This window comes from Xenopus laevis, chromosome 3S (assembly GCF_017654675.1).
Source record: "Xenopus laevis strain J_2021 chromosome 3S, Xenopus_laevis_v10.1, whole genome shotgun sequence".
NCBI classification, from domain to species: domain Eukaryota; kingdom Metazoa; phylum Chordata; class Amphibia; order Anura; family Pipidae; genus Xenopus; species Xenopus laevis.
This window is the reverse complement of record NC_054376.1, coordinates 8795382-8821643: the sequence shown is the minus strand read 5'-3', so window position 1 is coordinate 8821643 and position 26262 is coordinate 8795382. Positions and strand designations below refer to the sequence as shown.

Genomic DNA, 26262 nt, shown 5'->3' with positions numbered 1-26262 from the left:
TTAATGCATTAGGACAAAAAAAGTCACCATGAGAAAAAAACCCTATTTACTTTAATGCATTTGGAAAAAAAAGTTGCCATAAGAAAAAATGTCCAATGACTTTAATGCATTTGGAGTGAGAAAATTTTTTGCAAAATACCCATTGATTTCAATGCGTTTGGCGAAATTTTGCCATTTTGCTAATTTTTTTAACAGTTTTGCAAATGTTTTGGCGAAGTGAAATGGGACAGATTCGCACATCACTAGCTAGGAGTTATTGTCCAACAATGTCAGCGATGCATACTTACAAAAACATTGCCCCCAATTCTCCAGGACCAGTGGTCCACTTAATGCAAAAGGATCCTCCCAATAGGATTCATGTCTACTCTGTATACACCCGGCTCCTCTACTCTGTATACACCCGGCTCCCTGTTCTTGGTTCGTCAAGCCATTAGTATAGAAATTTTAAATATTATACATAACTTTGAATATCTAAAGTACCATATTCACCATTCTATGTTGGATTGAATTGTAACATTTGCAAGCCCCATAACTACACGGTAATCATAATCGATTATGCTATTGAACTAGTAAACCTTATAATCCATAAACCACTTGTATGGATTGGACTTTCTTCAGTTCAGGCCCCTACTGTAATGGATTCCATAATATATAAGAAGGTCATAGATATAAGGAAACATTGGAGTATCAGCCATAGTTCCAAAAAATACTCTGGACAACTTTCACCCAAAATATCACCTTAATTGATTTTCAACCAAGGCCTTCAGCTGTATCTAGACGAGCAAATGGCAAAATTCACCCTAAATCTTGAGGCTGACATTGAACCACTTCCTTAGAGGATCTTCTTGCACTAGTAATCAAAGGAAAGTTATTTTAGAACCACTTGTCGGATGAAAAAAATCATTTAACTTCTATATGTGAGGCCTATTGGTGAGGCCTCCCCTTGAGGATGTTGGCCATGTCAGGAAGACATGATATATCCAGTCAACCAGCCAATAAATGGGCAGCCCCATTGTTTTGGACCTGTATTGTGTCTATACCATGTCTATACCATTGCAGATATATATTTATATCATAGAATTGGCCTTAAAAAAACAGCAGCAGGAATAGAGGTTGCTGCCTGAAAGAGTTCGGGGGTTCTCTTTGAAAATGTTGCACAATTATAGTAAAGTCATGATTTATTCAACATTTTTATTTTATTTAATACAGTCACCATGCTAGAAAGCTAATTACCATCTTGTCCATAATGTAAAATGTAGCCAAGAGGAGCTTGGATGGCACTCATAAAAAGCATTATAAATGGGATTTATTGATCGGAGATGGGCAGATCGATGAGGAGACAACACAGAATGGCAGCTTTGCTGGTGACAATTCCATGGAGACGTCTCATGAGGTTTTTGTAGAATGTGAGACTTTCCCGCATACTGATGCGACTTTATACTCAGCGATAGCCTTGTTTCCATGGAAATGTTTCCCCAAAGGAAGCAAGAATAATATAGGAAAGAAAATAAAAACAAACAAGCGAGCAAATAATAGTTAACTCGGAGCACCCGTTGTCGGCTTTAAGGATACACTGAAATAATTGTGCCTTGTTTGTTCTACTGAATAGCCAGAAGTAATAGCACAGAATCATGGGTTCAAAGAGACTTGTGGGCAGATTCACTAACGGGCAAATTGTCGCCAGCGTCGGTTTCGCATATCTCGCACCACTTCGGCAGGTGCAAATGCGGTAGGACTACGCCAATTCACTAATATGCAAAGCTGGGCACCGAACGCTGGCGACTTTTCCATATCATTACTTCGACAGTGAGAACATTTCATAGCAAAGGTGTGTCTATCGAAAATTCACTTGTGATCTTGCTGTTCAATTAGCATAGAGCGGGTAATTTAAAGTTGTATGGACGTCTTTATTATAAATGTTGGTGCAAATGCCTGAAGTTACCACTTTTTATTGCACATGTCCAGGGAACCTTAATAAAGACAAGAGAGTTAATATAATGCCCTACACATGAGCCCACTGTAACATGAATGTTCCATATGTTATCAAATGTCTGGAGAAAACTGGTTACCCCCAAAAAAGTATATTAGGACTTTTGCAGGCAATTCCGCTTAAAAAAAGAATAGTTGAACTTTAATGCATTTTCGGCAGACCGAATATGATGTAAGTGACAGAATATTGAGGAAGATGTAGCTTCTTTTAGCACTTCGCCTGGTCTGAGGTGGCAAAGTGAAATCTGGCGAAAGAGGTAATATACAGTAAAATCCGCCCTTCAATGAATTTGCGTGACGACCTTTTGCCAGAGTGAAAAGTCACCTGGCGGTAGTGCTAACGAACGCTAGCGACGGTCTGTTTCGCTAGTGAATTGATGCCTGCACCTATTAATGAAGGTCTTATTTTTAATTCTTACCTCTGGTTGTGGAAATTTTAGGTGGGTCTATTGACAACTTATCAACAGACTTGGTTCCTGACTACCCTTTATTGTAATAAATAAATGTTTGATGTGTTTCACTGTGTTACCCAGAACACCATGGGGGTTCATTTATCAAAACCTTCTTTACCGCTCGGTTTTGGATTTATCTATTTTCCACATTGGAACGATTTCCACTTTAATTGATGATTAGCTGCTGTTGGTGGCAAGCACATTAGTTTCCCTAGTGTACAGAGATGTCATAGGTATTGGCGGACACCTGCTGTGACTGACAGGCAGCTCATTGGTATGCTAAGGTGACAGTTAATCATCTGCCTGTGGTAACAGGATGACAGCCAAACAGAGTAGGAGACATTCACTATTTTCACAGGTCCCACCTGATGTTAGGCTATGCCATACAGTTATGGAAAATCTTAGCTATGAGGAAAGACTGGCCAAGTTGGGGTTGTTAACGCTGGAGAAGAGACGCTTAAGGGGTGATATGATAACTGTATGTATGTATAAATATATAAAGGTATCATATCAGGGTCGGACTGGGGGGCCGCATTTTTGCGCACACGCTGTTTTGTGGCGACCACCCGTAAAAGGGAGGTCGTGGCAGGAAGAATTGTGCAAATCTGTGTGCAGATCTGGGCTGGAGGGGCCCACAAGAGCCGTTGGACCACCGGGTTTTTTCCTGGTGTCCCACCGGCCCAGTCCTGCCCCTGAATCATATAATAATCTCTCTAATACTTTATTTACCAGTTGGTCTTTCCAGCTGACACAAGGTCACCCATTCCGATTGGAAGAAAGGAGGTTCCGCCTAAAAATTCGGAAGGTGCTTTTTACAGTGAGAGCTGTGAAGATGTGGAATTCTCTCCCTGAATCAGTGGTACAGGCTGATACATTAGTGAGGGAATTAGGGATGCACCGAATCCAGGATTCGGTTCGGGATTCGGCCTTTTTCAGCAGGATTGGCCGAATCCTTCTGCCCGGCCGAACCGAATCCTAATTTGCATTTGCATATGCAAATTAGGGTCAGGGAGGAAAATTGCTTGACTTTTTGTCACGAAACAAGGAAGTAAAAAATGTTTTCCCCTTCCCACCCCTAATTTGCATATGCAAATTAGGATTCGGGTTCGGTATTCGGACGAATCTTTTACAAAGGATTCGGTGGTTCGGCCTAATCCAAAATAGTGGATTCGGTGCATCCCTAGAGGGAATACAGGGATATGGAAGATAGCTCATAGTACAAATTGATCCAGGGACTGGTCCCATTGCATCTTGGAGTCAGGAAGGAATTCCCCCCTCTGAGGCAAATTGGAGAGGCTTCAGATGGGGGTTTTGCCTTCCTCTGGATCAACTGGCAGTTAGGCAGGTTAAAATAGAGTTAAAAGGTTGAACTTGATGGACGTGTGTCTTTTTTCAACCTAACTTGCTATGTTACTTACTATTTTACTATGTTGGTGTATTGTTAAGTCTAGGGGGGTACATACAAAATGATCCAAATTCAATGTATAAGGTTGGCTATGGCTATTAGTTCTGTTTGTCCACCTACTGTACATATAAATGGCTAAATTGCACATATCTATCAGATCAACCTGTAAGTTATGAAGTAGGATCAGTTGGTGGTACTGTATCCCTGCACAGTAGGTATGGACATTTCCCTATATATGCTCCCAAATGGGAACACCAGATGTTGATTAGTTGAAACAATCAATTCAGTGGCTGCGGAATTACAGATAAAATAGTTCAGGTCAAACATCTGTACAAATAAGTCAAATCAACTGGACTTGCTTTGTTTTTCTTGAAGACGTTTCACCAGTCATCCGACTGGCTTTCTCAATTCAGGTCAAAAGTCGATCAAACCAGGTTTAGAGGTATAATTTCCAATGGGCTTTTGGCCACATTTCTAGTGTTGAATCAAAATATGCAGTTCTAATGTTCTAGGAGAGGGGTTTGAAAATTGTGGTGCTGGGGCAGTGGTGTGCGCAGGGGGGTGACATGCCCAAGGCTCTTAGTCTTTAGGGTGAGATTTCATCAGCATCTCCTTTGCTCTTTTAGGTAACCCAGAAAGCCCAGCTAGAAGGCCAGTTTGGATGTGAGCTGAGAGTTAAACACTTTACTAGATATTCCTGAAATGATTGATTTGTTGCGTGTACTGCAATGGTTTACTATTTCTGTAACCTTGTCTCGACTTAAGGGGGACCCTGAATATATGTTGGTTGCACCATTGTTCTAGAACAGTGATCCTCAACCAGTGACTCGTAAGCTCTCCAACCCCATGGATGTGTCAGGGGCCTATCGGCTCCCAGTGGAAAAGTACGGACCAAGGAGGAAGCCTCTGGTTAAAGTCCAAGTTTGTGGTAAACAGAAAGGGATCAGGAGTAAACTTTGTCAATTCCAGGCAATAGTTTAATAGGCAGGCAGAGAAGGAGCAAAGTCAAGGTTCAGGCAGGGTCTAAAACTCCAGGAATCAGGATACAAGGAATTTAGGAACACCCAGGAATGCAACCAACAAATCCTATAATCAGGCATTGAACCTGTGACCTTGGCGTCCTCTTATTATAAACTTTCACGCCAAGCGTGTGATGTCATCGCGCCGACGTCAAAGCCATCGGGTGCAGGAGCTTATTTGTGAATTCCTGGCTTGGAGGCAAGTTTTGGTTGCATTGAAATCAGGTGTACTGCCAAACAGAGCCGCCTGTAGGTTACCAGTTCACATAGGGGCTACCAATAGTCAATCACGGCTCTTATTTAGCACCCCAGGGACTTTTTTCATGCTTTGTTGCTCCCCAACTCTTTTTACAATTGAATGTGGCTCACAGGTAAGAAAGGTTGGGGACCCCTGCTCTAGAATCCTCTAGTAGCGCACAACCACGTATTTAGGAACGAACATCCAGAAAGTCAGTCTGAATAACAGTATGTACCCATTTCATCTACATTTTTATAGACAGTAACCATTTTTAATCCAAAGCCAACATTAATTGGAATACTGTTGTCATTTTAATGACATTTCTGTATTTTGACTTTTTTCTTTTTACAAAATCACTGCATATAAAATCCCTGTTGGGACTATTTTGGTTTTATTCAGAGTGAGATAATTATTTATGTTGGCACAGATTTCTGCATGTAGGCTTTTATTCTTGTTCTCTACATGATGCGAGAGGTAAAGACTGTTGTTGGATTCTACAAAGATATATTTTAGGAGACAGTTAGATTTGCAGCTTTACGTTTTAGGAAGCTGATGTGCCTGTCACTTTGGGGTTTTCATTTCTAAAGTTCACAGCATTGTCAGTCTATCAGAAAGAACCTCTCTGTGTGAACATTCTATAATATTCAGTCTCACGTGAAACCCACTTCATTCAGCAGACCCTGGTTACACGTTTTCTTAATTTTTAGGGATCTACCACCAAGGGAAGCTGTGTACTTACAATGATTATATGCCTGTCTGTTAGTTTTCTCAATTCTTGAATCCAGATCCCAGTCCTTGAGTGGTGGCAAGTAGCATTGGTGCACCAGGCAATACTTGGGATGGTGTCCTGACTGAATGCCTCCACTTCTCCACCACTGTTTGTTCACCCCTTGCCATTTTGGACTCCAGTCTGCCCACCAAACTCTTGTTCCCATTTCAGGGATTGTTGACTCCTGATGGCGCCTCTCCGTACCCGCCCAGTGCTTACCCACCCCAAACCAACCTGCCCCACTGCTATTTATGCAGAGAGTGCAATTGCACTGCCTGCACTAGAAGAACCAAATTTCCCTTTGCCAGGAGTGGCCCTGCCTGACCCCTTACATCTCACAGCCATTGCTCCCTCCCTTTTAACAGTCTCTCCAATTTTGCCTCATCCAATTGGAGAGCTCATGCCTTTTCTGTCTACACCCAGTGTTTTTCAAACTTTAAAACCAGCCAGGGGGTTTTAAACAGCCTCCAGTTCAAAACTGGACAGGTGGCCACCCCCACATTTGCACATTTAGGGGCCAATTCACAAAAGGTCGAAAAGTGAGTGTTATTTAGCATGCCTTAAAAATGGCATCACTTCTTATATTTTTAGAATTAACGATCGATTCACTAAAAGTTCACTTGTCTGACTTAAGAAGCGATTTTAGTTGATTTTCAGTGAATTGTGTCCGGTATTTTATAGTATGCTTTATTTTGTGCGTTATTTTAAGCCATTTGATATTGTCACCCGTGATTAGGGCAATCTATAGCACAGTGATCCCCAACCAGTAGCTCGTGAGCAACATGTTGCTCCCCAACCCCTTGGATGTTGCTCCCAGTGGCCTCAAAGCAGGTGCTTATTTTTGAATTCCAGGCTTGGAGGCAAGTTTTGATTGTATAAAAACCAGATGTACTGCCAAACAGAGTCTCCTGTAGGCTACCAGTCCACAAAGGGGCTACCAATAGTCAATCACATCCCATATTTGGAACCACCCAGGAACATTTTTGAGGTTTATGTTGCTCCCCAACTCTTTTTACATCTGAATGTTGCTCACGGGTTGAAAAGGTTGGGGATCCCTGCTATAGCACCTAAAACATTATGGGATGCCACTGACTGAGTAGAAGTCTCTTTTTTTAAAGTCTTTCCTTTTCCTGGGAAACTTGATAGAATTCCATGACACTTAACATAATGCATTCTGGACCTACCCAAGGCACCATGAAACTTTGTTAGTGGCTGTAGGTAAGGCTCCAGCTCCTCATGTATGGGGGGAATGTAATTAAAGTCACAAAGAGAAAAACAATTTGCACCAATAAGAATAAAAATCCACATCTCTCAATGTAATATTGTTCCTTAAACTATTATTGCATTGTGAATTTTAATTGTGCATTTCGAATTTTAATTGCGCACTCTTAAGAAGTTCTTGAAGTGTCGTAATCATTTGGAGCCAACATAACGACTTTTTCAGTAAGAAGTTTTATTACATTTAATGGGCATTGGCGCAAACTATAAAATTCATAAACGCTCTTCCACTGTCGGAAGTGGTCGCTAAACAGTTTCCGGGTTCGCAAAAGCTATATTAAATTGGCGCAAAGGCATAACTTTTCCCATTGCAAATAGTTTTTCTGTTATCGACTTTTATTACATTCCCCCGAAAGGCCTTTCATTTCTGCCCTACAGCTCCTCTCTACATCTTCCTATTAATCCATCTGATGTTGTTTCGTAACGCCTACTCCTGGGAGGTGTTAACGTGCACAGTAATTATCTTATGCTTTTATCGCTTAAAAGATGTTTGTGAATTATGCATTAGGATTAATTCTATTCTATAAGAATACTGACATGCGGTAAGTAGAATTAATGATTGCGATATGTCTATTAGCACATGCAAAAATACCTTAATGAATCGTTCCTTGAATAAACATGTTTTTTTTTAACGCCAAAAATTGTGCGTCAAGGAATAACGGCCTTTTGTGAATCGGCCCGTTATTCTGTTGTTTTTGCAGCATATTGGCTCCTTTCTAAATAGATAGGTGCAAGTATGCTAAGGACCACAATGAGGGACGATCCTGGGGCTACTGCTGCCTGAGGCAGTAGCCCCAATGCTGCCCTCTCTCTCGCCCCACATGTAAAACTGTAGCATTGGAGCAGGTCAAGGGGAGGCTGCATTGCTAGTGCAGACAGCACTCTTGCACTTTTGGCACTAACAACACCGAATTGCAATTATAAAAAATGGAAATTTGGCTCTTAAAATTTACTAGAGGTGGCTTTTTGCTCATTGCTGCCTGAGCAGCACTGCCTAATATTGCAGCATTAATGACTTACACATAATAGAGTCCTGCAGCGGGTCAGGTACCTCCGGTACCCTGGGCCTGTGGGTTGTGGGTAGAAGTTCCGGGTGCGGGTATAGACGCGGGTCGGCGGTTCTGCGTGTTTGCGGGTCTTCTCAATAATGATTTTTACTCATTTTTTCTGATCAGACCTACTTCCGATGAAGTCACTTCCGGTTTACAATGACAGCACTTCCTGTTTTACGCCTTTTTTTCTGATCACGCCTACTTCCAATGACGTCACTTCCGGTTCACAATGACAGGGACTTGCGGGTTGGGTAGTGGGTCGAAGCGGGTAAGAATGCGGGTTGCGGGTCCGGGTTGCGGATTGCAGGTTGCAGGTACGGGTCGGGTACAGGTTCCAAAAAATGGACCCGCGCACATACCACTTCCGCATCTGTACTCTGCAAATGTTGCAGAGAACAGCACAGTTAGGCAAAAGGGACTCATTTATGTAGGGGCATTTTACCCCCTACTTGTGCAATTTAAATTGTGCTAGGAAAGTGTGAGTGAATGTTATCACTGCCCGCTCCTCTTGTGCGCTGAGCTGTCGATGTAGGCAGAGCAAGATTTATATATGTCAGGTGACTGTGATCCAATATGGGAGCACATAGCTATGGGCCAAAGGGAAAATTTTACTGGGACACAGTACAAAATTTAGCATTTCATTGGAAGCAACTGAAAAGGATTCTGGGTCATCTGGGCCTGTATTAGTCTTGCATTTGCTTGCTGTATACTGCTGCCATCTCTTCATTTTAAGAAGGAAAATTCCATACCAAGCAAATATTTAATAACAGCAGCCTGTATAACTGAGCAGTGATTCCAAACAGATAGAGATATATATATATGTATAGTATATAATAAAATAAATATATTTGTTTCCATTTGTTATGGTCGCCGTGGAGATTTCGTGGAGCGGGTTTAAGGGTTGCTAAGCAAAGACAGTGTTTATAAAGGAATCACATGTATTTTCGGTGTGTGCGAAAACAAAAAAGAAGAGGACTCAGCTCAGCTAAATGAAGGATTCCCAGAAATGATCTGTCATCAAAAAGATCTTGGGCTAGAAGTGCAAGTCATAAAGCTTTCTCTTGGTCGGAAGGAAGCCAGAAGCTCAGTGTAAAGTGTTCTTACTGTAGATTTATTGGCTTTGTGTTTGTGCGGGTATATTTGGGTGTTGCTCAGCTAAGGCTTCTGCTCCATTTTATTCAGCTCATGGATAAAAATTGTATCTTGTGTTTGTTTCGGCTTTTCCAACAAACAAGGAGATCCTTGAAGGGAAAACTATACCCAGCGAAAATTGCAGTTCAGTATAAAATATATCACCTACCACGGCTCATTGGTAAAACAATGTTTTATATAAATAACGACTTTTCATTAAAAATATATATGTTTCCTGATAGCATGTGCCATTGGACAATCCCATAATGAGACTCTTAGACTGCCCATCTGGCAAATATGAGGCACTGAGCCAGGCCCGGACTGGCAATCTGTGGGTTCTGGCTAGGGTTGCCACCTGGCCGGTATTTTGGCAGCCTGGTCGGTAAAAATGATGGTTGATTCCAATGTTATTAATAGGGAATAAAGATAAATATATAGGAAGGTCAGTGATCCCAATGTTATTAATAGGGAATAAAGATAAATATATAGGAAGGTCAGTGATCCCAATGTTATTAATAGGGAATAAAGATAAATATATAGGAAGGTCAGTGATCCCAATGTTATTAATAGGGAATAAAGATAAATATATAGGAAGGTCAGTGATCCCAATGTTATTAATAGGGAATAAAGATAAATATATAGGAAGGCCAGAGATATGATCCCAATGTTATTAATAGGGAATAAAGATAAATATATAGGAAGGTCAGTGATCCCAATGTTATTAATAGGGAATAAAGATAAATATATAGGAAGGTCAGTGATATGATCCCAATGTTATTAATAGGGAATAAAGATAAATATATAGGAAGGCGGTATTTTTTTCCAGAAAAGGTGGCAACCCTAGTTCTGGCAAATGCCAGAGGGGCTGCTATAAGGTGCCATACAAAGTCAATATTTAGTGGGCTGGTGTGGGGCTGTTTGGGCCTCTGTGTGGGCTGATTGGGCCTATGTGTACCTGAAATGCCAGGGCCTATTTTAATTCTCAGTCCGGACCTGCACTGAGCCCACACACAAAGGGGCAAATTCACTAATATGCGAAGTTGCGCCAGGCGCAGCTTCGCCGCACTTCGCCAGGCGAATTTTCGCCAGCGCTCTGCAAATTCACTAAAATCCGAAGTTGCGCTCAGGGGTAGCGTAAGTTTGCGAAGTTGCGCTAGCGTTGATTCGCTATGTAAAGCGAAGTTACGCTAGCGAAGGCTAATTTGCATACGGCGCGAAATTCAAATTTCAATGGAGGAATACGTATCTGCACTACAAATGCCAAGAAAACCTTCAAATCTGCAAATAAAAATTTTATTTTGCCCTACACATGTGCCCACTGTATAGGTAAGTTGCCATGAGTCAGGAAATGTAGGGGGGAAGGAGGGGAGCCCCAAAAATGTTTTCGATCTTTTTCAGCCTATCAGCCATCATGTAGAAAACACGCCAGCGTTTTTTGGGACTTAGAAAAAATTTTGACTTTTTTGGAAACAATCCCTAACTACTCTATTGCGCTTCGCCAGGTCTGAGGTGGCGAAGGAAGTCTAGAGTAAAAGGTAGCGTTCAGTACACTGCGCAAGTTAGTGAATTTGCGTAGTTTCGTCGCTAGCGAAAATTCGCCAGGCGTAAGGGTGCGAAGTAACACTAGCGAAACTTAGTGAATTTGCGCAGTAGCGAAAATGCCAAACGCTAGCGAATTAACGCTAGCGTTCGGCGCTTCGGCGCTTAGTGAATTTGCCCCAAAGTGTGTCTTTACACTCATACTACTTCCTGTTACAAAATCTGTATTATTTCCTGTCAGGTGATCAGTGAGTGACACATAGACCATGACAAAATGGTGGCTCAAAGGGTCAGATGTAAAAGGGCAACACATACTGATACGGAATGTATATGCCAGTTTGATAGGTCATTTATTATACACTGTAGATTATTTGTTGGTTAAAGGGCTGGTTCACCTTTAAAGGAGAACTAAAACTTAACTAAAGAAGTAGCTAGAAATGTTGTACATTATGTTTTGTGCTTGTGTACCAGCCCAAGGCAACCACAGCCCTTTAGCAGTAAAGATCTGTGTCTCCAAAGATGCCCCAGTAGCTCCCCATCTTCTTTTCTGCTGATTCACTGCACATGCTCTGTGCTGCTGTCACTTACTGAGCTTAGGGACCCACTCACAATATACAGTACACATAGAATAGAAATGTCACAATATAAGGCTGATTAGTAATTAATACAGATAATTACTACATGGCAGCTTATATTACAGGGGAAGCTCATTTTCTGCTGGATAATTAGTGACGAGCCCTAAGCTTAGCTTCTCAACAGCCAATCAGAGCCCACTGAGCATGTGAGTGTCACAGACACTTTCCAAGATGGTGACCCCCTGTGACAGGTTTGAAGTCCTGGATCATTGCTGCTATTGACAAGCTGAAACTTTAGGCTGGAGCAATTTGTTTAATATATAAAAAAGACATTTTTAGCCATATTCATTTTTAGGGTTTAGTTCTCCTTTAACTTCCCTTTACCCGTATTGCATTCATGTTCGCAGGTACATTCAGACTAATTAGTGAGCAGCCCAACAAGATGGTTACTGGGAGCAGAAAAATATCTCGTATCCTAGCACTGAATATGAAGTGAATGAATGTCTCGACATAAAACGAGGTTTAGGTAAGCCTAGATAAAGCAAAGAGAGTTAAACCAGTAATTAAATCAATCTTCCATAGCCTTCTGAATGCCAAAGTCATAATTATATTCCAGAATGTGTTGCTTCACCTTTTATGACTAATTGGCAAATCCGATTAAAGTGGCAGAGATGCGAGTGCTCTCCCTATCAGCTCTGTTGCCAAGAGGGACTTCCTGACTTGGCAACGGTTGCCGCAACATCTCATTTAAAGTTTTTTTTTTTTTTTTTTATGTTGTGCTGCACGTTATAATGAGCTAGGGCCGTTTTCACATAAAAATTCTGTGCCGGCGACAGATGTCTGATTATCCCTTTCCAACAGCAACTGCAAATTAGTGCAGTGAAAGACACGGAGATGAATCAATTATGAGGATTAACATGTATATTTTTAAAAAATGGACCTGTAAAATCAGGTCTAGAATAGACTGAAGATCAAGGATAAAAACCCTATATTTGAATAATTGTCAGGTTTTATCAATAATGATCATATAAACCCTATAATATTATAGAACAGCACAAAGGAGCATTGTTTTCTACACAGAGCATTTCGGGGCATATTTTACCAACCGAAAATAAGTCAAAGTTTTTTTTTTTGATCGAATAGGTCCGTATTCGGCCAAATTCAAATCATACGAATCCAATTAATAACGTATTCGATCGTATTTGAGGTTTTAGATGGCGAATGGTCGAATTCGATTTTTTAAAGAGACAGTACACAATAAATTTCAAAATTCGAATTTTTAATTTTTTTCAAATGCGAATCGAATTTTGACTATTCCCTAGTCGAAGTACACAAAAAACTAAATTTGAATTTCTTTTTCATTCGAAAATTCACCTCAACCTTTGATAAATCTGCCCCTTCATGTTAATAATACTATTTATTAATAATATTTCAGTTTTCACTTTAAACATTTCTGAGCCAGTCGGGTACCATTTTGCCATGACCTAATCACTATAGGCCTAAGATGTCGGTATCAGTTCTCAATAAGTAATTGAGAAATAAACATTGGCATTTTCAGTGTGTTTGTTGAATTTAAAGGGTAAGTCAACCCCCAAAAAAGAAAACATAATTCTAAGCAACTTTGCAATATACATTCATTATACATTTTCAGTGCTTTAAAGTTATTTGTAAAAACAATTGATATTGAAAGCAGCATTGGCTTAAAGGATAAGTAAACCTTTAAAATAAGTGAATGTTAAATTTATGAGAGTGCTATTCTAAGCAATTTTGTAATTTACATTCATTATTTATTTATTTTTTTATTCCAATATATTAAGGGATACATGTGCTGTTAATATGAATGAATTTTGTTTTGCCACCTGCTGGTCAGTTTCTGACTCATTTATTAAACTCATTTTTAAACTTCCCATGCACCAAGCCCCATTGCTGAAAATTTGCACGAATAAAGGGCAGTGGGCCTAGGGGCGCCCATTATGTAAATCCGGCCCTGGAAAGAGGCTGCTCTGATGTTCTTCTGCTTAGGAAAACAATTAGAACCCTTTCTCAAAACTTTCCTACGGAGAAAAAGATCAAAGCAGCCTCTTATCTTCTCCTGACAACTTCCTTGACTACTTGGTGGTCAGACTGGTCAGAAACTGACCAGCAGGTGGCGCTGTTGGAACAAAATTCATTCATATTAACAGCACATGTATCCCTTAATATCTTGGAATAAAAAGAAAATAAATAATAAATGTAAATTACAAAATTGCTTGGAATAACGCTCTCATCAATTTTATATTAAGGGTCGTCACTAATTATCCAGCAGAAAATGAGGTTGGCCTATAATATAAGCTGATGCTACAGGGCTGATTATTAAATTCTGATGCTAATTGCACTGGTTTCTGTGCTGCCATGTAGTAATTATGTGTATTAATTACTAATCAGCCTTATATTGTGACATTTCTATTCTATGTGTACTGTATATTGTGAGTGGGTCCCTAAGCTCAGTAAGTGACGGCAGCACAGAGCATGTGCAGTGAATCAGCAGAAAAGAAGATGGGGAGCTACTGGGGCATCTTTGGAGACACCGATCTTTACTGCTAAAAGGCTGTGGTTGCCTTGGGCTGGTACAGAAGCACAAAACATAATGTACAACATTTCTACCTACTTCTTTAGTTCTCCGAATTTAACTCCCAGTTGTTACTTTTTGAACAGTGTTCTTGGTTCCCCCAGCCAAGACAGGCCTGTTAATCAGCTGCCTTGTCTTTGTATCAACAGTCTTAGACATCAGTGAAGAGAATAGAAAGGGACAGGCAAACCCTGATTTTAATAGCAATACGAATAACTTAAAAACCATAGAAAATGTGTAATGAATGTATGTTGCAAAGTTGCTTAGAATAATGTTTTCTTTTATTAGGCAAATTTTTAGGCAGACTTGCCCTTTAAAACCTAAAACAGAACTACTGAATATGACACTTCACAGAACAGTATAACAAACTGAACCTTGGCATAGAGAAATGTTTGCTTGCCTTTATCATTGCTCTTTCTCATATAGGAATGGATGTGTAGTGAAGAAACAGATGTAACCTTGAGAGAAGAACTTCCAGCTTCTTTAACTGGATATTTGGATCTAGTGTCACCCCCCTACCTGACGATGGAGCACTTAACCAACTAAGCATCTCCTCTGGGAGCATAAAAGGCACAATTATTAGTTGGATAAGAGGACCCCACTCATGCTTTGTCTTGCTGGATATCTTGTTTGTGATTGGACAAACTGATGCGGCAGCTATGCCTCTATCTCATCCCATTATCCAAGTCCTAGAATTTTGGAATATATACACAGTGTAAATTGTACTCCTTATGGTATTAGGCATCATCAATGATTATCATTACAGAGTTATACAACAAACCAAGTTGTATTATAAGGGATAATGTACCCCCTACTGTAAATGATAAGGATATTCGAGGTCACTGAGGGGTTCTGTGACCATATAAAGGCACAAGGCTGCAGGCTGAGTTATACAGGGAACTCTGAGTATCACTCATGTATTATAAGGGATAATGTACCCCCTACTGTAAATGATAAGGATATTAGAGGTCACTGAGGGGTTCTGTGACCATATAAAGGCACAAGGCTGCAGGCTGAGTTATACAGGGAACTCTGAGTATCACTCATGTATTATAAGGGATAATGTACCCTCTACTGTAAATGATAAGGATATTAGAAGTCACTGAGGGGTTGTTCTGTGACCATATAAAGGCACAAGGCTGCAGGCTGAGTTATACAGGGAACTCTTGAGTATCACTCATGTATTATAAGGGATAATGTACCCCCTACTGTAAATGATAAGGATATTAGAAGTCACTGAGGGGTTCTGTGACCATATAAAGGCACAAGGCTGCAGGCTGAGTTATACAGGGAACTCTGAGTATCACTCATGTATTATAAGGGATAATGTACCCCCTACTGTAAATGATAAGGATATTAGAATTCACTGAGGGGTTCTGTGACCATATAAAGGCACAAGGCTACAGGCTGAGTTATACAGGGAACTCTGAGTATCACTCATGTATTATAAGGGATAATGTACCCCCCTACTGTAAATGATAAGGATATTAGAAGTCACTGAGGGGCTGTTCTGTGACCATATAAAGGTACAAGACTGCAGGCTGAGTTATACAGGGAACTCTGAGTATCACTCATGTATTAGAAGGGGTAATGTACCCCCCTACTGTAAATGATAAGGATATTAGAAGTATCACTCATGTATTATAAGGGATAATGTACCCCCTACTGTAAATGATAAGGATATTAGAAGTCACTGAGGGGTTGTTCTGTGACCATATAAAGGCACAATGCTGCAGGCTGAGTTATACAGGGAACTCTGAGTATCACTCATGTATTATAAGGGGTAATAATACTGTAAAGGGGTAATGTACCCCCTACTGTAAATGATAAGGATATTAGAAGTCACTGAGGGGTTGTTCTGTGACCATATAAAGGCACAAGGCTGCAGGCTGAGTTATACAAGGAACTCAGAGTATCACTCATGTATTATAAGGGATAATGTACCCCCTACTGTAAATGATAAGGATATTAGAAGTCACTGAGGGGTTGTTCTGTGACCATATAAAGGCACAAGGCTGCAGGCTGAGTTATACAGGGAACTCTGAGTATCACTCATGTATTATAAGGGATAATGTACCCCCTACTGTAAATGATAAGGATATTAGAAGTCACTGAGGGGTTATGTGACCATATAAAGACACAAGGCTGCAGGCTGAGTTATACAGGGAATTCTGAGTATCACTCATGTATTATAAGGGGTAATGTACCCTGAATTTTAAAGGTCAGAAAACTTGGAGTATCACTCATGTATTAGAAGGGCTAATGTATTCCCCCTAGGTTAAATGATAAGGATATTAGAAGCCACTGAGGAGATATGGGACCATAAAAAGGCACAAGATTACAGGCTGACTTGTACAGGTCAGGGAATTGTGAGTATATCTCAGATATTATATAACCAAATACATGTACAGTACATACACAACATGCACATGGCTTTTTGAAACAGATATCTGTGATACATATGTAGTTGAGCTGTGTACACTTGTCTCTCCTCTGTATTGTTTCTGTGTAAGGAGGGGGAGGAGCCCTACCCTCTGTGAGCTGACAGGAAGGAAGTGGGAGAAAGAAGGGGCTGCTGGGAAATAGAATCAGCAGAGTACAGTGCAGTACAGTGTACTTACTCCCAGAGTTTGTGTGTGGAAAACTTAGTGGGGAACCCCAGTGGCAGAAAAGTGCGCTCTCTTTAGGGTGCGGAAGGAAAGGGGGTCCTTGTCAGGGCTCTGAAGAACAAAGCGTGCTCTTCTCAGGGCACAGAAAACCAAAGGGAGGACTTTGAAGCAACTGCCACATAAGTGGGGATTCCCTTCAGCAGCTCAGAGATCACCAGCTGTGTTATTTGAGTGAAGTTGCTCCTGACTGACAGGCTGCCTGTATCATTGTAATTTAAAGGAATAGTGTCCTGCCGTTCCACTGTGTCTGTGTATTGCGCATCAGAGAAGTTCCCAGGGAGGGTTATTACAGTTCAGCCTGTCCTGACTTAGGTGGAGGCACGCCATATTAAAGTGAACCTGCTCTCCCATATAGCACAGGACTCCTGTAGCGCCACACGCAACTAAATGCGTATTAGATCTCATGCAGTAGCAGAAGAGGGATATACATGTCTGGCAGAACTCAGCTGAGACAAAGGTGCTTGATGCCTCTTTATCAAAGTATCAGTGTTCCCTCATGAGGCTTGATAAAAGAAATCTGAAAGTGTTGAATCAGTAAGGCTTCCTATGGCTTTATAATTTATGCACTCGCAGCCAACGTGCATAATTGATGCTATTATACAGAAAGCTCTTTTTTTATTTTTACATAGATCGGATATTTATATTGTAGTGTCAACTGTCAAACATCTATTCATCTCAGCTTGCTAACCGGCCTCCTCCAATATTTATGAGACACTAAATTCACTAAAGCGCAAAGCGGCTAATGCTAGCGCAAATTCGTCAGTGTGACGTCATTTCGTTACTTCGCCATATACCATTGTACTTTAACTTGGCGCCGTATGCAAACTAGGCATCACTAGCATAACTTTGCTTTGCTTGAGGAATTAACGCTAGCGCAACTTCGCCACCTTTCGCCTCCCTGAGCGCAACTTCGGATTCGCCTGGCTAAGTGCGACGAAGGCTGCGCTAGCGCAACTCCGCAGGTTAGTGAGTTTGCCCCAAGCATCTCTACAGAACCACTTCTTTCTAGGAACTGCAGCCTTCAATACACACAGTACAGGAATCATTCAGTAGGTTCATACCCGACAGACCTTCCACTAAATACAAACTACGAATTCCCCCTTCCTGACTCCAAGATGGCAATCGTACCAGCCCCTGGATCAACTGGTACTATGAGCTATCTCCCATATCCCTGTATTCCCTCACTTGCTAAACACCATCCAACCCCTTCTTGTACCTATCTAATGTATCAGCCATGATGTATCAGCCACACTGCTCCTCAAATAAAGGCATGGATGCAAGTAGGTAGCTTGCAGCTCCTAACTGGGATACCACTATGCCACTGGGCATGGACTACCCCAAGATAATATTTTTCAGAATACTGTTATTGCCAAAACAATGCTTGGTAATGCAGTTAGGTATTTGTTAGGGTTGCGTCTGGCATATCTAGATGCTTTCCATTCTAAAATATTCCTCAACTGCATGACTGACCAAGAACTACTGAGACCTCATATATATATATATATATATATATATATATATATATATATATATATATATATATATATATATATATATATATAGATATATATATATGTATATATATACAGTGCTGGAAATAGTTGGCTCCACTGTAGGAAGGTCAGTGCTCAGTATTTATCTTAAATTGTATCTGCAGCTGACAGAGTCTTAAACTATGCCCTGCATGTATATATATATCTCTCTTTTTTTTTTTTTTTTTTTTACAATGCAGCTGCAGGCATTGCGAAAGGGATACATGATGCTACCAGTTAAAAATCATACAATAAAGTAAAAGAAAAACCTTTTCAAATACTTATTAGCAACAATAAGGAGTTTTTTTTATGCAACACTGCTTGATTGTTGGAATGAAATGTGAATTAAAACTACTACTACTAGTAGTTTTCAGCCATCATTCACAGTTTGTGCACCTTAATTTTGATATAGAACATTATCAAGGACCATTAAAGAACATTCAACCTTTTATTTGTAAACCCCTTGGCCATACCTTTAGGGTAATTGCCCTACTAAAACAGAGTATGCTCAAGATTCTCTTTTTTTTCAACTAGTATTTCCCTATGTTTTGCATTCTCCATTATTCCTTCTGTCATCAAGTGATGTTTGTGTTTGGGGAGTCTGAATTAAAGGCATTCTCTATACAAATAAATTGTTGGTACCCAGGGGCAATTTCATATACCCCAGAACACATGGCAGGATTTATATGTTGTGGTAATTCCACAAATACATACAACACATGGCATGATAAATTGAGTGCCAGTTTAATGCATAATACCCCAGGACACATAACAAAAACGGTGGCAGTTCCATGTACAATATACCCCATATTACATGGTAGGATGAATATAGGGCCAACTGCATGTATAATGCCCCAGAACACACAGAAGGATAAATACAGAGCTAGTTCAATGTACAGTATTATACCCCTAGGAAACAAGAATACATACGCACGGCGCCATACAAGTCTATGGGCGTAATTTTTTCGGGGAAACGAGGCGAAAAAATTCACCCATCCCTACGCTTCATTGCACCTTATTTAAAGCTTTAGAAGTGATTAGAGCTAAGTTAGGGTCAAATGTTAAAATGGGTCAAATGTGTGCCATTGCCCTTAATTCATATGTTGGATGAGTGTCTGACCCATCGCCCATCATATATTGGAGGAATTTCTGACCCATCACCCCTCATATATTGGAGGAGTGTCTGACCCATCACCCATCATATATTGGAGGAATGTCTGACCCATCACCCATCATATATTGGAGTGATGTCTGACCCATCACCCATCATATTTGGAGGAGAGTCTGACACATCACCCATCATATATTGGAGGAGTGTCTGACCCATCACCCATCATATATTGGAGGAGTGTCTGACCCATCAACCATCATATATTGGAGGAATGTCTGACCCATCACCCATCATATATTGGAGGAGAGTCTGACACATCACCCATCATATATTGGAGGAGTGTCTGACCCATCACCCATCATATATTGGAGGAGTGTCTGACCCATCATATATTGGAGGAGTGTCTGACCCATCACCCCTCATATATTGGAAGAGTGTCTTACCCATCACCCATCATATATTGGAGGAATGTCTGACCCATCACCCCTCATATATTGGAGGAATGTCTGACCCATCACCCATCATATATTGGAGGAGTGTCTGACCCATCACCCATCATATATTGTAAGAATGTCTGACCCATCACCCATCATATATTGGAGGAGAGTCTGACGCATCACCCATCATATATTGGAGGAGTGTCTGACCCATCACCTATCATATATTGGAGGAGTATCTGACCCATCACCCCTCATATATTGGAGGAGTGTCTGATCCATCACCCATCATATATTGGAGGAATGTCTGACCCATCACCCCTCATATATTGGAGGAGTATCTGACCCATTACTCATTATATATTGGAGGAGAGTCTGACCGATCACTCATCATATATTGGAGGAGTGTCTGAGCCATCACCCATCATATATTGGAAGAGTCACAAATAGTAGATATATACACGGTGGAGAGTATAGCTGGTCCTATAGCTGTCTCACTGGTGCTCCGTCCCGGCACCAAAATTTAGTAATATAATTTCACGAGAGTTGAGAACAGACAGGACGCTGAAGCAGAGTTACTGCTGGTGTGCAAATTTATTATCCGTGTGGACAATAAATTTGCACACCAGCAGTAACTCTGCTTCAGCGTCCTCTCTGTTCTCAACTCTCGTGAAATTATATTGGAGGAGTGTTTGACCAATCACCCGTCAAATATTGTAGGAGTGTCTGACCCATCATATATTGGAGGAGTGTCTGACCAATCACCCATCATATATTGGAGGAGTGTTTGACCCATCACCCCTCATATATTGGAGGAGTGTCTTACCCATCACCCAGCATATACTGGACGAATGTCTGACCCATCACCTCATATATATTGGAGGAGTGCCTGACCCATCACTCATCATATATTGGAGGAGAGTCTGACCCATCACCCATCATTTATTGGAGGAGTGTCTGACCCATCACCCATCAAATATTGTAGGAGTGTCTGACCCATCTGTCCTGGGTCAGAACTGTCCTGTGTAAAAACAACTGTGTTCATAGTTTGTAGAAAGCTATATAAAGGAATCCCAGAATAAGGCGAGACAAATAGAATTCATGCATTCCAAGGATACAGGTACTTGTGGCCCAGGGTTATCTGGGGAAGCCTGCTGGAGTGTGATTTATGAGCTACATTTGTGTTGTCTCTGCCCTGCTGCTTACAAGTTAGTGATTTATGCCTGTGTTTATAATAGCTCTGTATTCACTGGCCCCTGGGGGTCTAGTATGACAGTGCCGGGAGACACTCCTGCAGTGTATGAACATGAAAAAGCTTTTTATCTACTGAAAGGCAGGTGATCAGTAGTAACTCTACAACTTGGCAGGTTTTAATCAGATGTTTCTATTCTTTGTGTTTTCTGGAAGTACAGTCGAATCTGGTTGAATTTTTGTGCTCTTAAACTGGTCACATAGGGACAGATTTAGATTGTTATTTTGTAGTAAGTATGTAGCAAACGATAACCACAGCATATTCCAACGTAGTAGCAAACATTAAAGGAGAACTAAAGCCTAGCTAAAGAAGTAGGATAGAAATGTTGCACATCATGTTTTGGGCTTTTGTACCAGCCCAAGGCAACCACAGCCCTTTAGCGGTAAAGATCTGTGTCTCCAAAGATGCCCCAGTAGCTCCCCATCTTCTTTTCTGCTGATTCACTGCACATACTCTGTGCTGCTGTCACTTATTGAGCTTAGGGACCCACTCACAATATACAGTACACATAGAATAGAAATGTCACAATATAAGGCTGATTAGTAATTAATACAGATAATTACTACATGGCAGCACAGAAACCAGTGCAATTAGCATCAGAATTTAATAATCAGCAAACCTGTAGCATCAGCTTATATTACAGCCAGGGAAGCTCATTTTCTGCTGGATAATTAGTGACGAGCCCTAAGCTTAGCTTCTCAACAGCCAATCAGAGCCCACTGAGCATGTGAGTGTCACAGACACTTTCCAAGATGGTGACCCCCTGTGACAAGTTTGAAGTCCTGGATCATTGCTGCTATTGACAAGCTGAAACTTCAGGCTGGTGCAATAAGTTCAGTATATAAAATATGGCATTTTAAGCTATATACATTGTTAGGGGTTAGTTCTCCTTTAAGGCACTGGTTTCCAAACTGTGGTGCTTGAAGCAGCTATGATGGGGTTCAGCTAAACATCATTTAGGGTGAATATGATGGAGAATGGTTCTTTGATCTCATTTGACACCAGAAAGCCCAGCTTGAAGGTCAGTTAAAGTGAGATTTAAGGTGAAATATATTTGCTCCCCTAGATATTCTTGAAATTATGACTAAATACACCAATATTTTCCTATCACTGTGTTTATTTTATAAACTATGGTGGTTATGATAAATTAAAACCAGTGGCACAAAGAGATATTACTGTGCCCCACAGCAAATAATTTTTCAGGCCCCCAAAATGTTTAGAGGTTGGCCTCATGGGGCCCCTATACCTTCTAGGCCCCCCTGCAGCTACAGGGTTTGTCTCCACTGTAGTTATTCCCCTGATAAAAACTGTCCAATAAAACCTCTTATCTATAGAGAATTCTGTCTTCCCTGGATCCCCCAAGCATGCTGTTTTTGTTTTGCTAACGTGGGGCACTAACCACCAGCGGCTTTAGCTGAATTACATTTTATATTGTTTAGTAATGAAGAATAGAGCATCACATGCGGGACTGGTAAGTAGGGATTCACCGAGTCCAGGATTCGGCCTTTTTCAGCAGGATTCAGATTCGGCCGAATCCTTCTGCCCGGCCGAACCGAATCGAATCTTAATGCGGCGAGGGGAATTTCATGGCTTTTTGTTGCAAAACAAGGAAGTAAAAAATGTTTTCCCCTTCCCACCCTTAATTTGTATCTGCAAATTAGGATTCGGTTCGGTATTCGGCCAAATCTTTTGCGAAGGATTCAGGGGTTCGAATACAAAATAGTGGATTCGGTGCATCCCTACTGGTAGGCCTCGAAAGTTCCAAATTTGGAAAAAGTCATCATAATCAACCATCGGCATATTGTGTTAAATCCAATATTAGGCAACCATATATCAAAAAAGGCAAGTTTATTCGGAGCCCATTACCATGTAAATCTAAACTCATAACAGGGGATTCCCCATCCGTACTAACCAATCATAATGGCATATTTTAATGAATGTCGGCCAATTCTCTGTAGTTAAATTACCATATATACTCGAGTATAAGCCGAGTTTTTCAGCATCCAAAATGTGCTGAAAAAGTCCACCTCGGCTTATACTCGGGTCAGCGGGCAGTAGCTGAGATTGCAGTCACTTTTAATCATTCCTATACCAACAGTTCACTTGGGGAGAGACTGCAATATCACACAGCGCCCTCTGTTGGTTATATGAAAGAATAACAGTGCGCCCTCTGTTGGTTATTTGAAAGAATAACAGTGACTGCAATATCACACAGCGCCATCTGTTGGTTATATTAAAGAATAACAGTGCGCCCTCTGTTGGTTATATGAAAGAATAACAGTGACTGCAATATCACACAGCGCCCTCTGTTGGTTATATGAAAGATTAACAGTGACTGCAATATCACACAGCGCCCTCTGTTGGTTATATGAAAGAATAACAGTGACTGCAATATCACACAGCGCCCTCTGTTGGTTATATGAAAGATTAACAGTGACTGCAATATCACACAGCGCCCTCTGTTGGTTATATGAAAGAATAACAGTGACTGCAATATCACACAGTGCCCTCTGTTGGTTATATGAAAGAATAACAGTGACTGCAATATCACACAGCGCCCTCTGTTGGTTATATTAAAGAATAACAGTGACTGCAATATCACACAGCGCCCTCTATTGGTTATATGAAGGATTAACAGTGATGGCAATATCACACAGCGCCCTCTGCACATGGTAGTGGGACAGTGCGACAATGCACACAGTAATCCATTTGGCAATTCTCTGTCACCATCAACTTTGCAAAGAAGTCCGGTTGATCGCTGGGGGGGTTGCTTTGGCAGAATGTGCGCTGCTGGGAGACCGGGCTGTAGTTGTGTCTAGGCTTATACTAGAGTCAATAAGTTTTCCCAGTTTTCGTAGGTAAAATTAGGTACCTCGGCTTATACTCGGGTCGGCTTATACTCGAGTATATACGATATGTTGCTGATGTTTGTGTATGGGTATAACACCATAAGCTGTGATGTAAGGAACAGACAATTGTCCTGAGGCTGCGATTGGCATTTTAAGCTTAGGTCATCAAATCAGTTAAATTGATTTGGTGATTTAGGTTGCCCAGGTGTGGTCATTTCCAAAGATTCAACCAGACTTACAGTGAACACCTATGGCTCATCATGTTCCACCATGTGACTCCTTTTTTATTCTAAAGGTCATGTTTTATTTGTTTTAATAAACAATAACAAAACAATAAACAAGAATGTTAATCAAACATGCATTACTGGTGTTGAATATCAGGCTGCGGCTAGTGATGGGTGAATCTGTCCCTTTTCGCTTTGCCAAAAAATATGTGAAATGGCTAAAAAAATTTGTGAAACGTATTGAAGTCAATGGGCGTCAAAATAATGTTGACACGCGACAATTTTTATGTGCTCTACGGTTTCTACACGTGTGACTTTTTTTTGTCCAAATGCATTAAAGTCAATGGGCGTCAAAATTATTTTGATGTGCAACAATTTTTTCACAAGCGACTTTTTTGTTGCAGCAATTTTTTTTGCAGCAGTTTCACTAAACAATTTGCAGGTGGCCAAATGTTACTATGTAGTATTGTGTGTTCTGTGTGATGTCAAGGTTTGCTCCATCTATATGTATGGAGATAGGAACCAGCAGATATCATTTATCATATCGATCGCCTTTGGTTTTAACATTGCTCTTACTTTTCTTTCTTTGTTCTTTTTCAGGGAACACACCTCATAACAATTGTTGAAGCTATAACTGATTGGATGTCTGAGACAAAAGATGTAAAGAACACAGTATTGAATGGGCTACCAGAAAACATCTTACGATTACATTTAAAAAGAAATACAAGTTATACTTAGCGTTATTTATTATTTAGCATTATTTATTATTATTATTATTGCAGTTTATGGACATAATATTTAGCTCTGTACAATAAAATGACCACAAGGCAACATAGAAGGAAGCCAAGATAAAATATCACAGGGTATTTCACATAAATGATGGTACCTTAAAAGTGAAGCTGTTCTGTGTCGGCAACTTTGTTCTTGATCTGAACAGGGAGATTGAAACTGAAATGATTGGTACTTGAGATTTAAATAACTAGATTACCAATATACTGTACAACCCCCTCCCTGTTTCTGTTTTGTTAGTAAGGAGTCTATTTTGCAGGGATTAGTTGTGCACTGGCAATATATTTATCTACCTCACACACAAAAGTGGAGCATTTTAATCACCCTGTTCAGTACGAGATGTAACAAAAATAATAGATTTTTCTTGAATAAAGCAATACCATTATAAAGCTTTTGGTCTTTAGTATGGGTGGCAGAACCTTGAAGAGCAAGGGCTGATGTAAAGCCAGACATCAGCTATGGAGAGGAGGCCAGAAGATCATCTGATGTATTGGTTCCCCAACTGTGGGACAGAATAGAGATTTGGGTAACATGCCCTTAGATGCTTAAAGCCAGGAGAAGGAAAGCTACCAAGGCAGTTTATTGCCAATAGATTAGCCACAACAGTGCAAGCTAGAACACCATTTTTATTCTTCAGAATGCTTTTCCATATCTGAGTAAACAGCTCTAGACACTGTTTGTTTAGGATATTAACTGCCATATTAGCTTGCTGTGACATCACTTCCTGCCTGAGTCTCTCCCTGCTCACTCATAGCACTGGGCTCAGATTACAGCAGGTAAGGAGGAGAGAGGAAGAGAGGAGCAAACTGAGCATGCTCAAGCCCTAGCCCTGGAGGTTTAAACTGAAAACAGGAAGTCTGATACAGATGCCCATGAGTACACAATAGAAGGAAAGAAATGTGGTGTTTCTTTTGACAGAGGACTCAGAGCAACATTACTTTAAAGATTTACTAGTGTATTTATATAGACCTTTCTGATATAGCTTAACCTTTCCTTCTCCTTTAGCCCAGAATGAGTTTCAGGGGTGAACACGTATCTGCTGTCCTAGATATTGCTGGAACAATGGCTGAATAACTGGTACTGTGATGTTTAAATAAGTCTACAAGCTTCTTGTAAGCTGGAGGGGATGGCCAGAAGTAAAAAAGAAAAGCCCTTGTTGTAGTGGGAATAAAACAGATGCACTCAAATATTTTAACTCCAGGAAGAGTCTGGAGTGTCCTAACTGTACAAAAGTTGTAGGAATATACTATTTCTCCTTTAAAAGTATTTCTTTTCTTGGTAACATGACACTCCGTTTTATTTATTTACAGATTGTATTGCAGTTTTATTTAAATAAATGTGATA

General features: G+C 40.5%; 1 protein-coding gene across 2 annotated transcripts in view; it reads left to right on the top strand.

The window, feature by feature from the left end:
* The window catches only part of LOC108712590 (potassium voltage-gated channel subfamily A member 1-like), a 108724-nt gene extending 83762 nt beyond the window's left edge, over nt 1-24962 (top strand). For both annotated transcript variants that reach the window (XR_001935006.2, XM_041587980.1), the window contains one exon: nt 24730-24962. The gene's annotated coding sequence lies outside the window, so the exon portion shown is untranslated. The remainder of the gene's footprint in view (nt 1-24729) is intronic.
* The last annotated feature ends 1300 nt before the right edge of the window (nt 24963-26262 follow it).